We start from the raw sequence: 16,247 nt of genomic DNA, 5'->3' as shown, positions 1-16,247 counted from the left end.
CAACTCCAGGCAAAGAAAGCCATTGGTTCCATTCTCTTTAATTTAAAATTAGCAAGCATTTGTTGAACTACTAGTGGCTGCTAGCATTGTACGAGGCACCCTGGAGAATATAAAAGCAATCAAAACCATTGAGAGAGAAATCACTACTGGATTTCAGAGATATCTACACAGAAACAATGAGTAGCAGACAAATTTAATGTGAAGACAAGACTATTTTGTGAAGAATCCCCACGTCATCTTTATTAAAAGTAACATTAAAAAGTATATGAAGCCATATAGGAAAAAATGTGATCATATCTGGTTAGCAATTTGTCAGAGACAAAACGAACCACTACCCAAAACTACCTACACCCTCTGATTCTCTGATCTGTATCAAGTACTTAAAAGGAAAATGGTCAAAAGCATCCTTAGAAGTATGATGTTATTAGCATTTTAATAAGTGGGAGGAGTAAAATAATAGATTTAGGAGCTTGTAGTTCTGTTATGGCCAAGTAACGAAGAATACCAAAATGGCAGCTGAATTGATCAGAAATAAGTTTTCTCAAGTGTCTGTTTTACTGATCCAGTGATTCTGCTATGGAAAAAGCGAGAGCTGATTTTAAAAATCCCAACAGAAACAGAGTTGTTTATATTGCAAAACCAAGACTCCAGGTAGATAACCTAATAAATGTGTACTTTCTAATGCTAGTGTTGATTACTAATGAAATATTGCAAAACTGAATCTCATTGATTTCCTGGTGAAGCTTTTCTAAGAACTCAGCACTGAAAAAGGAAGAAGCTCATCCAAAAGGGTATTTGAAATGATCCATTCTAATTAGCTTCAGGCATTGATTTGAACAGTTTGTATCTGGAGTTCATGTTATTATCCACTTTTTGGTGGTGGCCATTTGAAAATGGGTCAGACACAAAATGCCTTAGGTCAATTTATCTCCTTCCATCAGTGAGGGAGAAGAAATTCACAGACATTATTGATAACATTACTCTCGCTGAGATTTCTCTCCTCGCAGGGATCCAGTGGGGAATATAGGACGGGAAAGTAGTTTAAATGTGTACGGTATGAGGGGAAAAAAAAAATTTGGGAATGGTATATATAATACGTCTTCATTTTTATAAAAAAACAAAAAATAGAGCATATATGGTCACCTGTGCTGACCAGTTCAGCTACAACCAGTCACCTATAGCTATTGAGTACTTGAAGTGTGGCTAGTGCAACTGAGGAATTAAATAAGCTAAATTTTACTTAATTTTAATTAAATATTTCAATTAAACATTTAATTAAGTATATTAAGAACAGATTGGGTATGTAAACCTTTTTCAGCTGTACATTTTATAAAATCTAAGTACAGATCAAGTATTTCTGATGAAAAGTTAGGATCTAAGTTGAGATGTGCTGTAAGTATAAAATATACATGGATTTTGAAGGCTTGGTACAAAAAAGGATGCAAAATATTTCAATAACGTTTATGTTGACTATACGTTAAAATCGTAATTCGGATTGTTGAATAAAATATTAAAAACTAATATCCCCCATTTCTTTTTTTTTAAATGTGACTAGTAGAGAATTTTAAATTACATACATGGCATTATATTTTATATTTCTATTTGACAACATTTATATATACACTTTATGGCTTATATGTTTGTATCTGCATTCAGAAACATTAGACTGTTACAGGAGCATATTTGTTTTTGTAACAAAAACAATACACAAAATAAAACTGTATATTTGTAGTGACATATGAAATCATTATGGTTATGTTTTCAGAGGTCTTCCCAAATGCAGAATGATGGGGATAAAAGATTCACGGAAGACTTAGGTAAGATTATATTTATAGAAGTTTTTTTAGGGTACGCAGTGTGCCTTTGTTTACCTTTAGAATGTGACAATTCACATTGTATCTCTCTTTGAGTCACAGCCAGTGGTGTACTAATGTTTAACAATTGTCTCTCTGGAATAATAATTTTAAAAGGGCCATGATTTGTAGCATTTGCCAATCTCTGTGGTATAAATACCTCCACCAAGGCTGATTCTAAGCTACCAAGTCGCTTAACACGGATTCACTGGATCACTGACATCACTGAATGTGGATTCACAAGCCAGTATGAGCTGGACCCAGCACACCACCAGCTGGGGAAGTAAATGATATTCTCTAGGCTCCAGGTGAGGTAACAGGTACAAAGATTAAACAATCTGCTGACATTGACACAAGAGGTAGGAGACAGTGCTACTGAGTGAACCCTGGACACTTGATTTCATTTGATGCCATCTGTTCCACTGTCAGATGGTCACATTTAGTTAATAATCATTGATACATACTTTCCCAGGTCTGTAGAAATTACCATCAGACTCTACCTCAGATGTTAGTTATCCTTGCTCTTCACCTATAGAGAGGGTGAGCTTAGGGGTTCAGGGCACAAGTTGTGGATCAGGTTCAAATCCTGGCTTTACCAAACCTCAGGTTACTCATCTCTAATATGGAGACGATAATATTATTCCTCTTTTCATGAGAAAATCAGGAGGCAATTGAATGAGGTGTTGATTCAAAGCACTTGGCCTGCCCTCTGCATATGTCAATACTAGCTATTTATTACACTTTCTGATACTAGTGATTAAATAGACCGTTTTAGGTTTCCATGGGATTGGGAATGGGGCCCTCATTGTATGTCCTGGAAAGGAAGTCTAGGGACATGGTAAAGCAATCAGCCACAATACGTGAGCTCCACTCTTCAATCAAGCACTTACATCACATGAGAGCCCAGGGGAGGGGAAGGCTCATCATAATGTAACGTGTACATCTCCCAGGATAAGGCAGGAATGCTGATCACTTCTGCTTAGGTGTACAGGCAAACTGCACACCTTCTACACGGAGGCCCAAGTGTGGGGGAATAATCCAGAGGCTGATTTTTCCCCTAATCACTATCTCACCTACTGTAAGAAAATTATACGCTGCTGTTACTGGGTCCAGATCATTTGTTTTGTGAGTCATGGATTTCTAGAGCTGACAATTGGGTAGATGAATTCCAACAATAAGAGGCTTGGTTTGAAGCCAGGACTCTTCCTGTGAGAACACAGAGAAGGCAGCTGGGTTACAGGAGCCTGGGTCTCCACCTCTTCCTTTCCAGGGAGTGAAAGAATAAGGGCCATTTCAACACCAAATGCTTGGTGCTTCTCCTACCTTGGTATGTGCGTGGGCATTCTGTTGGGAGTGGGCCTTTCTTGGTGCATGGGGCATTCTGTTTGAAATCAGTAGGACCCAGTGGCACTTTGAAACACCTCGCCACAAAGCTAGACCAAACTCACCCAGCCTGATTTACCTGGTGCATTCACTGATGCATGATGCAGGTGTAACTCCTACATGGAAGAGAAAATCAATGGCATAGGTGGGTGCTTATTTGAACAATATGTTCTGTTCCTTTTTATATCTTACAGCATTGCACCTACCAAGTCATTGTTTTCCAAAATAGAATTTGAAAAAGCAAACCTCTTACTGGATTTCTGCTATCTCTCTTTCCACAAGGGGCTCTTTTTTTTTTTATGATCTAATATTTTATTACTGTGATAGATCACATAGAACACGGAGAATGTACCTTAAACAAAGCTGAAGATGTTGGAGTTTCTTCCAAGATGCTCAGATGGAAGTATAGGCTTTGTTTTACCTGATTTAACAGGAAATAGATGAGCTATTGAAGATCTCACAGAAGGAAGTTTTCAGGTAACAAAAACATTCAGTATCTTGATGAGATTATAACCTGACAATGATTACTACAATAACTCCAAGTACTGAAGGAGTCACTCACATGCCCAGATTATATATAGAGCAAAAGTTGGAAGAAACTCTTTTTTTCCTTTTATCAAGTCCAAAGTGGTGAAGTTGTTCTTTTAGGGTAAACAAGTTGGGAAACCAAGAGTGAGGCAATGTGCTCTCCTGGGAAAAGCATTGCTAGAGAAGGAGTCAGCAATCCTGTGCCCTGGACACAGCCCAGCATCACCTGATGTGGCGACTCGGGCAGTCACTTCATGACTGTGGGTCTGTCCCCTCACCTACACACCATACCAGACTTCTGTGATATGCCAAACCCCGCGCAGTGCAACGTAATGAACAGCCGCCAGGGACAGAGGACTTCTCCCGTCCTGCTGCTGCTGGGCTCCCCGTCTTTCTCCTCCTCTAGCTGTGAGCAAACTGGGGGCAGTAGCTGTGTGTCACTCACTCTTTTATCCCGAGCAGCTAGCCCTGGGCCGCACAGAGTAGATGTCCCCTCCAAAATCTGCCAAGGAATAAGTGTGCTGAGTGCCTTATTACTTCATTCGTTCCTTGCAAGAGACCCTCATTTTACAATTGAGGAAATGAAAGTTTAGAGGAGCTTTGAGAAGTTAAGGGGATCCCGCAAGCTGAGACGGAATACTTCTGGGTCGGGATTGGAACCATCTCCAAGGCCTGCCTGTCTTTGCCTCTGCCTTCCCATGCTTCTTTGAAAATGCTAAACCAGGTCGACTAAACACACAAGTAGAGTACCAGTGAGGCAGGCCAAACTACAGAGAACAAGAAAAAGAGAGAGAGGAAAATCTGGATTTGCATTATGGACAAGGGTAGGCACCACAGTACTTCCAGTACTTTGGGCCTGTCAAGGACGGTGATAATTCATAACTGCTGCCATTGCAGTTTCTTTAGGAGCAGAATTGTTTAAGGGACATTCATCTCTCTGTCTTAGAGCCTCCAAGAGCACATGGTCTACTTTCGGGTACATTACTTAAGAGGTATGAAGTGTGCCCTTTCCATGACATGGGGGCATCCCCCTGCCTCCTTTGAGCCTATATTATAAATAGAAAGAAGTCTATTTGGCCAGACTGACTGGCTGCCAGATAGATGGCAAACACGGGGCAGATCAATGTCACGTCTCATCGCCAGGAAGTTTACGATACACCACTTCACTCTTCAAGATCACAGAAGGTGTAATAGCTTGGCATGGACCATTCACTGTTAACTGCTTTAATAGAACATGTTCTCAGGAAGAGAAATGTCTCACCGAAATATAATGCCAGCCACAGATACCAGTCGTATGTGTAATTTTAAATTTCCTAGTAACCATATTAAGAAATAAATTTTAATTATATACCCTATTTAACCCAATATATACAAAATATTATCACTTCATCATGCAGTAAATATGAAAAGTATTGAAGTATTTCATACACTTTTTTTTCATAATGAGTCTTTGAATCTGGTGTGTATTTCACACTCACAGCACATCACAACTGGCACCAGCCACATTTAAAGTGCTCAAGAGCCATGGGCAGTGAGTAGCTACCCCATTGGATGGTGCAGCTCTGAGACACTGAGATTGGGGAGGTCCATGCATGTAGCTCCTGGCTAGTGCAGAATGTATCTGTGTTTATTATTGCTCATGAGCAGACCAAACCGCTGAGAAGAGACCTTTCAACTTATTTTGCAAGGTCTAATAGTTTCTTAAAGTCCTAGAAAGAATTTTGCTACTGAAGCGAGAAGCAGGGAGTTCCAGACCTTAACGCTCATTTTGCATATAATTACTGAGCACTGAACTCTACAAATAATTAAACCATAAACCTAGCACCAGATCTGTCACTAGGTATGGGACTTGAAGTGAATCATTTCTCACCCTCAGCCTCTTTATTTCCAAAATAGTATGTTGGGAGCGTATCAGTAGTTCTCAGCCTTGGTTGTGTATTAGACCTTACAAACAAATGCCCTGGCTTTACCACAGGTAAACTGAGAATCACTGACCTAATGCAAATCAAATTTGCTATGATTTTGAAATCTGTGAAAATAGAGCCCATCTGCCCCAAGCAGCCTCAGCTGGGTGAGGGGGAGAGAAAAACATCATTCTCCCCCATTTAGCCAACCAATAAATGTATTTTTTGTAACACAGAACCTTCTAAGCCAAGGGGTTGAAATGCTGAAATAGGAAGGTAGGATCAGAAAATATTATCCTATGCAATTGCAAATGAAAAGAATATGTGTAAATAGATGAAACCAGTCATCCACAGATATGATCACTCCAATAAAGACAAGACATCATTTCAAAATGTTGCTGATGAGACTGGATAGGCAGAATGCTAAAGAGGTTCCCCCCCCCCCACCCCCAGATTATCTTCTCTGGTTATTCAAACATTAACCTAGGTATTGCTCTGGCGGGACTTCACAGATGTAATTAAGGTTACTAATCAACTGACTTTAAAATAGGGAGATTATTCTGGATTGTCTGTGTGATTAAACGTAATCACATTAGTCTGTAAAAGCAGGAGAGGAAGTTAGTCAGTGAGATGTGCAGAAGGGGAAGTCAGAGATGTTAGAAACTTGAGAGGGACTTATCCTGCTGTTGCTGGAGGGGCCATATAGGAAGCATGAGATGCAGTGCAGGCAGACTCCAGGGGCAAAAATGGGCTCCCAGCTGACAATTAGCAAGGAAATGGGGATGACAGTCCTACAACAACAAGGAATTGAATTTGGTCAACAACCTGAATGAACTTGGAAGCAAATTCATTCCCAGGACCTCCTGAGGGTAATGCAGCCCTAATGACAGTTTGATTTCAGCCTTGTGAAATCTGAGCAGAGAATCCAGTTACACCAGCCTGTGTCCAGACTTCTCACTTACAGAACTGTGAGCTAATAAATGGGTTTTTATAAGCCTCTAAATTTAAGGTAATTTGTTTTAGAAGCAATAGAAAATGAATACAGTCTTTAAAAGCCTGTTATAGAGCCTGAGGTTGACTTCTTAAACATCAATCAGGAAGACAACTATCCAGCCATGACTGAAACATAGCCATAAGGAGAGGGGATTTTTAGCAGAGCACAGAAATTTGGAGGCAGAAGGGACTTTAGAGATAATCTAGTCTAATCAATTAATGTTTGATGAAGAATGCTGAAAAAAATAATTTATGGCTTTGTCTCATCCAATTACTTGGGACCAACGAGAATGTCCCAATACAAAGACAGGTACAATAATCTTTCAGAGCCTGCTGACGCTCTCCCTTGAGGGTCACACAGTTCCCTCCATTGCGACTCTACAATTGCCACGTGACCTTCTGATTCTTTTCTTGTTTTCTGGGCTCTCTCTCTTTCTGGAAAACTAATACAATAACCAGCTGAAATGAAACTGCTTCACAGCTGAAATGGAGAATAAACAAATGTATTGGCATTCTGGTATATTGGCCCATCTCACGAGGTTGGCGAGTGTAAATTGAGCCCCTAGAGTCTAATCACCTCTGGGTCAGTTGATGCAATTTATTTTCGAACACATAAATCTGGACACAAGTTGACCCCAGGGAAAGTGAGAAAGCCTGAGAGATCCTGTCTAAATCAGTTTGCTGGCCTTGCTTCTCATCTTAACCTCAGGTCAGACAGGAAATTAAAAACAGACAATGTGTCAATGTGAAGGTCAATCAAAATCAAGGTCAAAATCTACGAAAGACTAGGGTCAGGAGAAGATAAGGACAAGGAGCATGTATTTATGGAGGAAAAGGTCGTGTGGAAGGGAGAAGGACAGGCAGGCTATCTTTACATTTCCCTGTAAATCTAACATCTTGGCTCAGGAGAGCTTGTTTTCAGTCCTCCTGAATTAAATGTTCAATTCCCAGGAGCCTTATGTTTACCACCCTAAGGGACCACCACAGCATAACTCTGGAACCTGTAACTCAATGACCTGGCCATGTTTCTCCTAAATCAGTTGGCTGGTGGAAGAGGGTTGGAAAAAGCAGGCTGAGCCAAACCCTGAACTGCTATTGATTCAAGAAGATTGTCCACCTATCCAGAAGTCAAAGGAACAGACACTAAAATGGTTTTCATTGCATTCTGTTTGAGAGAAATCAGTTATTTCACATCTTGGAGAACAGTAATAAAACATTCATCTTCCCATCAAACTGAAAAGTGATTCAAATGAATTTTTCCACTTTCAATCACTTGTGATCATGTTACCAGTCAAAACTTTACTTCCAAATGGGGAAGAAAAGCTACAGGGAATCCCCAAGGTGGCAGTTTACTCAGAGCATCATGTAAATGTTAAAGAACCAGAGGGCAGGTGCCTCAGACACAGGGAGATAGTCACCTGGACGCCCACAAGCGTCTAAAATCATTCCTGTCTAAACTGAATGAACTCACATCTCCTACCTGCCCCCAGTCCCCACCTCATGAACAAACAGCTTCATCTCATACATTTTCTAACATGTTTAATGAGATTAGGGCTCCCCAGCTACCTGTTACTCCAACCCCATCATGTGTCACTTGTCACCATGAGGGGGTGATTCAACCTCAGAATTCTCTCTGGACTGTATCTCCTCCTCCCCCAATGCTCACCACACTTCTCTAGACTTAAAACAGCCTCCTTCATGGCCTCTATTCCTTTACCTTCAAGGCTGCTGCCGGACAAATCCCCAATTTATCTGCTCTTCAAAAGCATGCTCCAATATCAGTACCTCCATGAAGCCTTCTATACTCCCCTGAGACTGACCTGTTCATTCCTCTACTATAAAATGTGCCCTGACATGGAAGTCACAAGGTGACGAACCCCTGTATGTGGAATAAATGAGTCCTCAGTGCCTGTGCTGCTGTAGGTTTCCTCAGGGCAAGACACAGACCTTCTTCATCTGTTTATCACTCTGCGCCCACTCCCACCAAAATGCCTTGCAGGATTTGATGAGTGAAGAGATATGTGCACTGTGTGTGTGTGTGTGTGTGTGTGTGTGTTTGGCGGGGGGTGGGAGGGAATGTTGGTGGGTGTAAGGTAGCTCAGAGGCATTAGAAGTTCTTTCCCCACCTCAAGAATATCCACATCATCACTCAGCTTTGGGAGAAGTTAGTTTGGGTAAAAAAGAGAGCAGAGGGTAATTTAGAGGTTAGGGGATGGGCCTATATAACCTGAGAGCGCTGGATACAGGTGCAAGAGATTTGCACAAAAGCAAAGAAGGTCACAGTTACTCAAAATTCTGCCGAGGATCTACCTGAACGGCTGCTCGTGCCAAATAAAGGCTGCACTGCTCCTCTGGAAGGCGGGAGAACTCAGGTTCCCATAGGTCAGCCTTCCCCGTCCGTGTCTTACCCTCAGTCCCCTCAGAATCCCCAGCCAATCTCCTCTCTACTTTTGCAGGAGGGACAAGCAGAAAAAGTCAAGAGAAAAAGAAGGAAGTTGTGTGCAGGTGGCTTTCTGCTTCCCTTTTACCATCTGCATAGGACAAACACGAATCACAATATTTTTCCTTCCAAAATTATTTCCCATGCTCGCTAGATTATATTCTTTAAACTGAAACTTAGTTTAAATAAATGGCTTTCCTAGTTTCTCTATTAATCAGAATGTCTGGAAGCCTGAGGTTGGGGGTCGGGGGGGACCACTGGGGAGACAGAATCACAATCAGAGAGCCCGGCAGCTGGATGGGGCCCTAATGACCATGTTACCATAAAGGTCTCACTTTACAGATGAGGTGAGCAAAGCCTAGAGGGATGAAGTGACATGTACAAGATCCCACTGCTGGTTACAGCCGAGCTGGGAGCTGCACCCAGGCCTCCCGTCCCCAGTCCAGTGGGTTTCTCAGTACTCCCCATCGTCTTCAACCTGTCACTCTATTGTCAAGGAGCAAAAAGCCAACTTACCCTCAGGCTCACACGTGCTGTCACATCTAATGTCATTTATCGTTAGACATTCAGTACAAACAAATCCTAACAAGTGCGGACATGAGGTGAGCCGGGCTCTCCTGGCCTTCCCCAGCTCCACAGGAGCTGAGCTCCCCTGGCCACCTTCTTTGAAGTAGGACAAGAAGCCCTGGAATAACCCAGAAACGGAATTTACTCACAACCAGCCCTCAAGTCTGGACCAAGCTCAGCCTAAATTTCCGAGAATAATCCTGGTTAGAACCTTGCAAAAATCTATTCTCCACACTGACACCACAGTGATCTCCTTCAACTGCAGCTCGGCAGCTTCTGTTTCAAACTGTCCAGTATAAGTGACAAACCCTTAACAAGGTGCCTCCAGCCCTGTGTGGTCTGATCTGGCCTCCTTCACCTTTCCATGCCCATCTTCCACCATCTCCCCAAACCTCCCCCTTTCCTCTGTCCATGGAGGAATCTTCTCGGAAGGTTCCAGGCTGTTCACACCTTCAGCCCCTCTGCCTCCTGTCCTCTTCCCACTTCATCCATCTCTGCCACTCATTCCCGAAGACTCAGCTTAAGGTCACTTCAACTTAAATGTATTTCGAGCAATGACCTCCACTCCCTACCGGGGGAAGTCAGGTGCCCCTCCTCTCTCCTTGCCAAACCTCTATCATAGCATCGTGAGATGCCCACTACTTTCTTATCTCTCCCCTGAGGGTCATCTCTGTATCCCCTACTACCTCGCAGTACCTAACACGCTCAGCTTGAAATGAATTGTTGCAGAAACGAACAGAGATCCCTTGACCTTAAAATCGATGTTTTAAGGGGGTAGAACACGTCCTTCTGTTGAAAGTTCAGCTGAATGCTTTTTAACGACATAGAATAAGTGATGTTTCCCATCACATCAGGCACCATGGGATAGCTTTCATCGGGTATGCAGGAAGGAACCAGAAACATCGGAGTAAACCAGCCAAGATATACGGCTAAAAATACAAAAAGACATAGTCTTATTTTCCTTTTCTTCAATGTGCTGACAATCCCCAAGACTTTAGAAAACCTGGAATAAAATGCAAAACAAACACGCAATTGTGGTGTCACTTCTTCTTTACGATACTCTTCTAAACTATAAACTGACTGTTGAAATGTAAAACATAGGCCAGAATTAAAACCCTGAAATGTCTCCTGAGTGCAAATTATCATCTCTGTCGACTTTCTCAAAATGTACCAGATTCTTATATGCGCAGAAAATGGACTTCAAAGACCCAAATTATATCTTAATGGGGATCAGACAGGGAGGAAGGCAGTCTGAGGCTTTGCCTAATCAGAGTATTTTATAAGCTGCAGGACAAGAGAAAGAAGTTTCGCTCAGAGTAGAGGGAGAAGAGTGGAGGAGGAGAGCAAGGAGGGAGCAGGGAGAAATGAAGTCAGAAGAGGGAAGAATGAGGTGGGAGGAGAAGGAAAGCAACCAGCTAAGTCAAGTTGGAGCTTTACATCTAAAAAGCGCACAAGCAAGGTTAAAAAAAAAAAAAAAAAAAAAGAGAGAGAGACCTGACTCTCAGCCTTTTAATCAAACTGAACAAGAAGGGAAATACTAACCACCAGTCCGGCAGATATTCCTGAAATAGAGGCTGGATTTTCGTATGGTTTCCTCCAGGCTTTATGGCAAGAACTTTTAAATTTCCTTTTTCATTCAGTCATGTATGCAAGCAGACCACACTATACTAATTTGGTTAAAACTGGCGGAGAGGGTGGGGGGTGAAGGAGGAATACGGTAAATGCTTCTTGGTTACCGCTTGGCACGTTAGATTCTTGGTCTTGCTGCTTTCCCATATAAACCTTCGCAAAATCCTCCCCAAATCAATTACATTTTCTCCCTCTTCCTCCCTCCCTCCCAATCTCTCTCTCTCTCTCTCACACACACACACACACGCACACACACGCGCACACACACACACACACACACACACCCTGGTACCAGAAGAGCAGATTAAAGCACACAGCCCATTGCCTCACATAACGAATCCCCTGACCTTTGCCCAGTGCTTTTCTGGGCTCTGCCAACTGAAGTGAAGGCCAGGCCTGGGCTGGAGTCTCATGAGACCCATCACGATGGAGTCAGGCCAGCTGAGAAGGCCACGCGTTAGAAACTGACAAAGGCTATGAACTGGAAGGGCTGAAAAAAGTGACAGGCTTATCTGAATCTAATCCCTCGACTAAGGAGTTCAAGAAGGGAAGCTCCAGGAGGGCAGAGGTGCCCATCATCGTGTTTACTGGTCTCTTACTGAAGTATCCCAAGTGCCCAGAGTGTAGAATGTTGAATATTTGTTAAATGAAGGATAAGTGATTGAATTTTAAAACATTAGTGCCCATTGGAAATCCTAACATACTTAACTTTAAATGTTTAATCATAGTATCAGTGGCACAAAGTAGTTGACTAGAAAACTGTTAGCACCATCTACACATTCATTGTAGGATATTTTGGTAGATCGGGCAGGAGGACACAGCACTTAGATTATGTGGGGTTTGTTTCTTTCTAGTTACCTTGTAGTAGAGAGAAGTAGGTCTAAGAAAAAAATACCCCAAACCAAATAAAAAGCTCAAAACACTAACCATCTAGTAAATTGCATACATGAGCAACCCAAGAAACAGAAACACTGCTCTCTAGCTCTGCAGCTTCACCAGATTTCTTGTAGCTTCTCACGGGTTAGAACAATCGCAATGATTCCCATCACTGAGTGTGGGCTGAGCTGTGGTACACACACAAGGCTACGTGACTATTATTCCTGTGTGACCAACAGTCCTGTCCATGCTTCCCACAAAACAAGACTGTTCAGATTGATGACCACAGTAGGAATTAGCAAGGCCTTTTAGGACTCCCTCTGCCTGGCTGGCTTTCCTATGTTTGTGTGCAATGAACCATTCTGTGACATGCGATACATTCAAAGCCCTTTAACATAAAGAACCCTCACAGGGGAACGTTCGTTTGAATAGAGGAGTTAACAATGACTAGATTTGAGACTCTCACTGACTGTGAGTTGGTGGTTTACTTTGGATGTGTAGATACTGCCTCTCTGACAGACGTTTCCAAAGCTAAACTCAGGGGTCCACAGATACCTCATCGCCAAACCTTGTTTTCCTCTAGAGTCTGCAACACAAACCAGAAATCTAGGAGTTACCTGGATTGCTCCTCTACCTCTTCTGCCCCCATTTCATCCGTTAGCCTTACCTCTTCGGTATCTTTTGACTTCATTCCACTCCCTTTATCTTCTCTACTGCTACCGCCAAGTCCTAGCCATGATCTCTCACTTAGACCTTAGGAATGGCCTTTTAACAGTCACTTGGGCTTCCTCCAATCCAGTTTTCACACAAAAATTACATTTTGAAACAAATATGATCATGGCATCCCTCTGAATAAAACATTCAAATGACTTGCCTTGTTCATAGGATCAATACCACAACCCATAATATGAACTAATAGTTACTAGTTGTCCCCCAGTATTCACTCTCCCCACTTTCAGGTAGTAATAGAATCCAGTGAAAGATGACACTTCACAGCCCACCTTGCAGCCACCAGGACGCGAGAAGCGGCATAAGCATCTTTCAGGAAAATGTGTATCCCTTTCGCCTCCCCTTCTCCACTCCCACTGGCTTGACGGTCTGGATCACCAAACACATGCATGAGGGCATCTAAATCTGTGGAACCTTTCTGGAACTCACTATGAAGTTGGATCTCAGATAATGAGCTTGTTTAAACACTGGTAAAGGACCAACTAGTCAGTGGTTTTTTGACCAGGCAGCCCAGATCTTTCTAGCTTATTCTTGAAAGAAAAATTTTGTTTCACCGAATTTTTCAGGCTCAACTGAAAAGAAGTGGGAAAGAGTAATTGCACAAGACATGTAAAAACATAAGCTGAAATTTTATCCTCAATACCTAAACAGAAAGAAAATTTACCCGAGCACATGACATTTTGATCTGGATTTTTTTTTATGGGCCTTAAGAGATACTCCTTCCTTTTCTAAGAGAGTTATGAATCCTAGTGTGCTAGAACCAAAAGTATTTAGAACTTTAGAATTTGTGAGTAGTTTTATTTAGGGAATTATTAGGGCCCACAGAAATGACCATCCTCAACAGACAAATGATATTTTGGTCTAGTCAAGAAAACAGGTGATACTCTGTCCAATCCTATCCCAAACCAAATTTCCAAACCTCAAAGTTATTAGGGGATTTATTGAATAAATAAAAACAGGCAATAAATAATGGTTACACAAAGAGTAGGGAAGTGTAGGGCCTTAGGGAAAGGATCTTTCTAGGTTTTTGTACCCAGCCCTCCCAAACCAAGCTGTATACTGAGCAATGTATTCTGAAATGGTGTTAGTAGGACAAACAGGGGGCTTTCTGCTTCAAACAGAATTTTATTCATAGAGACTTCATATTTAGATATTTATACCTAGAGCATGAGCTAAATAGAGACTAGTACATGATGCTGGTTTGCAAAATGATCATTTGCCCCAGAGCCAATTTTGATGATTTTTTCTGATTATCAATCTACAATACTTGTTTTGTAGAAATTTGATAAGTATTAACATAATGTAAAACAAATTTTAGATTCCTTTTCTGTCACTCTCCTTCTAAGAGACTTTCTTAAAAAAAAGTTGAAAACAGGCCCCAATGCAAAAAAGTTGTTTTTTATTTTTCTTTTTGCATTTAACATTAGCATCTCAAATATCTGCCGATTAGATTCCCACTTGTTCTAGGAAATGCAGCTTTTAGCAATTCTTTGTTGATTCAAATGAAATCAACCTGGGTCAGCTAGTATTAACTGATTAGATTGAGAATGAAGTCCCAATACCAATGGCAGACCAATAATAAGTGCTTGAAATTAAATGTTGGGTGACCGACCCAGGCAGATTCTATCTGCTTGGAAAGGTTACAAGTAAGAGGAGGGGGAGCTTGGGGACATCATGAAGAATCCATGAAGGATCCATGATGTATTGAGAGAGAGACACAGGAGGATGACGGCACAGCAACAGAGATCTGGTATCATTATAGTAAGTCCCCATTAGATGGAGTTACATGGAAACATCCTCTCCATTGCTGACTGAAAAAGCATAATCCCCACCCAACCCCAAAGCAAAACCAAAATAAAAAACTGAACATAAAATGTAATGGATGCATTAATTAATATTCCATCATATGCCTATTTAGGTGCCAGTGCTTTTCAAACTGAGAGTTAACCTACAATTAGGCTGTGGGATCAATTTAGTGGGTCAAATCCAGCTTTGTTTGTCAATTTGTTTAAATGAATGTAATGGAATGGTGCTATGGACCAAACATTTGTCCCCCTCCACTTAAATTCATATGTTGAAATCTAGTCCCCAGTGTGATGGTATATGGAGGTGGGGGCCTTGAGGTGATTAGCTCAGAGCCCTCATGGTTCCAGAGAGCTTTCTCCACCTTCCTGCCATGTGAGGACACAGCAAAAAGACAGCTGTCTGTGAACCAGGAAGTGGGCTCTCACCAGACGCTGAATCTGCTGGCGCCTTGATCTTGGACTTCCCAGCCTCCAGAACTGTGAGAAATAAACTTTTGTTGTTTATAAGCCATTGAGTTTACGATATTTCAATCAGCTTGACTTTGCCAAGCTGATATCAGACTACGCTTAGGCTTTTAATCCTTGATTTTGAACCAGCTGCATGATATAGTATATTAACCTTAAAAATAACTTTAAAAAATAACCAGGGCCAGAAGTGCAGCCAATGTGCAAGTTTACACTTTGTACTTCCTCCTCTGTGTCAAATACTTCAATGGTAGGTTTATTATTTTTTTAAATTAAGACAGTAGTACTGGAAAATGTGAAAGAGCAATTATAAGCCAAGGAGGGCAGATTGAGAAGCTCCAATATACATATGATGGGAGTTCCAGAAGAAGAGAATTTAACTCAACTGCAAAGAATAAGTTTTGGAAAAGGTTATTATGGATAATTTTATAAAATTAAAGAATGAAGTGAGTTTTCAGATTAAAAGCAAATGTAATCATTGAGTAGTATAAATAAAAAGTAAATCCACTCTAGGGCATCAGGACAAAGAACAAATCTTTAAAAGTTACTTTAAATAAGAGGCAGATTACCTAGTAAGAAACTCAAATGGACAGGTAGAAGATTTTCTCTCAGCAACAGCAGATGCCAGGACACAAATTAAAACCTTTAAAGTGGTAGAGAACCATCTATTCAGAATTTGATACCCAGCTAAGCTCTCCCTAAGTCTTCTGTGTGGGCGGGGACAGGGCAGGAGGTGTATGAAAACTGAGAGTTTACTATCTAGAGAGTCTAATTTAAATAATTACTGAAGGAGCTATTTTGCAAGAAGACAAAAATCTTAAATAAATGTTGAAGTTTTTGTCTCTTTAAAAAGAAAGAGCCTCTTCCAATTACTCTAGTTATACTGTAGCTATTGACCCATTTCTCTGCTCCCCTTTAAAGTAAAACTTTTTGAAGGAATTGCATTATATTTTTATTTCCAATTCATTTTTGTCTATTTTCTTAAACCCACTGAAATCAGACTCCACTCCCCACCACTCCTATTAAATAGCTTTTGTCCTGGTCTCTAATGACTTCTATTACATATTGCTAAATC

General features: G+C 41.3%; 1 protein-coding gene across 3 annotated transcripts in view; it reads right to left on the bottom strand.

Annotated features, from left to right (window-relative positions):
• The window catches only part of GHR (growth hormone receptor), a 277,695-nt gene that overhangs the window by 164,219 nt on the left and 97,229 nt on the right, over positions 1-16,247 (bottom strand). The window contains exon 1 of one of the 3 annotated variants that reach the window (XM_036849230.1): positions 11,532-11,543. The exons of 1 other annotated variant lie outside the window; for it this stretch is intronic. The gene's annotated coding sequence lies outside the window, so the exon portion shown is untranslated. Of the gene's footprint in view, positions 1-11,210; positions 11,411-11,531; positions 11,544-16,247 lie in introns of those variants that run through there. One more of the 3 variants, XM_036849229.1, reaches the window with a different exon arrangement.

Source organism: Balaenoptera musculus, chromosome 3, assembly GCF_009873245.2.
Source record: "Balaenoptera musculus isolate JJ_BM4_2016_0621 chromosome 3, mBalMus1.pri.v3, whole genome shotgun sequence".
NCBI lineage: Eukaryota > Metazoa > Chordata > Mammalia > Artiodactyla > Balaenopteridae > Balaenoptera > Balaenoptera musculus.
The sequence above is the reverse complement of the archived record's forward strand: the minus strand, read 5'-3'. Positions and strand labels throughout refer to the sequence as shown.